Source organism: Lissotriton vulgaris, chromosome 1_1 (genome assembly GCF_964263255.1).
Source record: "Lissotriton vulgaris chromosome 1_1, aLisVul1.2, whole genome shotgun sequence".
Taxonomy (NCBI): domain Eukaryota; kingdom Metazoa; phylum Chordata; class Amphibia; order Caudata; family Salamandridae; genus Lissotriton; species Lissotriton vulgaris.
Window position 1 is genome coordinate 235,825,543 of NC_141685.1, and position 2,500 is coordinate 235,828,042.

Genomic DNA, 2,500 nt, shown 5'->3' on the forward strand with positions numbered 1-2,500 from the left:
TCCTGGATATTCCTCTACTCTTGTTTTGCATGGAAAGCCAGATTTATACATCCTTCAGAGGACAGAGTGTCAAAAAAAATAAGAGAAAATGAAAATGGAAGTTGTGAGAACTTCATTTTGAGATTGCATAACAATTCAAATTCCTCTCACATGCTAAAGAATACCTGAACCCTTTTGATTAAACCACTTTAGTTGTTATAATGAGACCATATTTGAAAGCCATCTGTGATTTTTCTGTTCTTACTCTGCAATGACCTTGGCAATGACAAGTTAAAAATAAAATGTATGCAAATTTTATAATGGAGAATGCGGGCATCGATCCCGCTACCTCTCGCATGCTAAGCGAGCGCTTTACTATTTGAGCTAATTCCCCTGTGTGTTTAATCTGAATAACATGAAAAAAGTAACCTTACTGCGTTCCACACTTTATTTGAAGTCCAATTGCCCATAACAGTGTTCAGTTCACTCCTAACTTATGCCTTACCTCCACTTATGGGATGTTTTACAGTTCAGGTTGGCCTGTTTACTACTCGAATATGAGTGATATTGCGGTGTGTTCATCTAGACTCATACCCTAGCTAATCTTGAAGTTAAATTTCCCACCAATGAGAAACCAAGGGAGATACAATTTCTGATAGTTATTGCATGTCTAATGCAAGAATATTCACCAGATTATGAGAGTCAATGCAATAATCCAGCAAAAATTACTCCTTTTCTCCCAACGTGGGGCTCGAAACCACGACCCTGAGATTAAGAGTCTCATGCTCTACCGACTGAGCTAGCCGGGCTCCCACTTCAAGATGGTATGCAGACTAATCATTTTTTATGAAGGAAATCCATTCCTGGACAATTTTTTGGGAGTTATTGCAGGTCTAATGCAAGATTAATCTCCATATTATGAGAGTCAATGCAATATTCAGGCAAAAATACTCGTTTTCGCCCAACGTGGGGCTCGAACCCACTACCCTGAGATTAAGAGTCTCATGCTCTACCGACTGAGCTAGCCGGGCTCCCTCCTTAAGACAGTATGCAGACCAATCCCTTTTTGTGAAAAAAATCAAATCCTGGATATTACTCTACTCTTGTTTTGCAAGGAAAGCCAGATTTATACATCCTTCAGAGGACAGAGTGTCAAAAAAAATAAGAGAAAATGAAAATGGAAGTTGTGAGAACTTCATTTTGAGATTGCATAAGAATTCAAATTCCTCTCACATGCTAAAGAATACCTGAACCCTTTTGATTAAACCACTTTAGTTGTTATAATGAGACCATATTTGAAAGCCATCTGTGATTTTTCTGTTCTTACTCTGCAATGACCATGAGCAATGACAAGTTAAAAATAAAATGTATGCAAATTTTATAATGGAGAATGCGGGCATCGATCCCGCTACCTCTTGCATGCTAAGCGAGCGCTCTACCATTTGAGCTAATTCCCCTGTGTGTTTAATCTGCATAACATGAAAAAAGTAACCTTACTGCCTTCCGCACTTTGTTTGAAGTCCAATTGCCCATAACAGTGTTAAGTTCACTCCTAACTTATGCCTTACCTCCACTTATGGGATGTTTTACAGTTCAGGTTGGCCTGTTTACTACTCGAATATGAGTGATATTGCGGTGTGTTCATCTAGACTCATACCCCAGCTAATCTTGAAGTTAAATTTCCCACCAATGAGAAACCAAGGGAGATACCATTTCTGATAGTTATTGCATGTCTAATGCAAGAATATTTACCAGATTATGAGAGTCAATGCAATAATCCAGCAAAAATTACTCATTTTCGCCCAACGTGGGGCTCGAACGCACGACCCTGAGATTAAGAGTCTCATGCTCTACCGACTGAGCTAGCCGGGCTCCCTCCTTAAGACAGTATGCAGACCAATCCCTTTTTGTGAAGAAAATCAAATCCTGGATATTCCTCTACTCTTGTTTTGCATGGAAAGCCAGATTTATACATCCTTCAGAGGACAGAGTGTCAAAAACAAATAAGAGAATATGAAAATGGAAGATGTGAGAACTTCATTTTGAGATTGCATAAGAATTCAAATTCCTCTCACATGCTAAAGAATACCTGAACCCTTTTGATTAAACCACTTTAGTTGTTATAATGAGACCATATTTGAAAGCCATCTGTGATTTTTCTGTTCTTACTCTGCAATGACCTTGGCAATGACAAGTTAAAAATAAAATGTATGCAAATTTTATAATGGAGAATGCGGGCATCGATCCCGCTACCTCTCGCATGCTAAGCGAGTGCTTTACTATTTGAGCTAATTCCCCTGTGTGTTTAATCTGCATAACATGAAAAAAGTAACCTTACTACGTTCCACACTTTATTTGAAGTCAAATTGCCCATAACAGTGTTCAGTTCACTCCTAACTTATGCCTTACCTCCACTTATGGGATGTTTTACAGTTCAGGTTGGCCTGTTTACTACTCGAATATGAGTGATATTGCGGTGTGTTCATCTAGACTCATACCCTAGCTAATCTTGAAGTTAAAT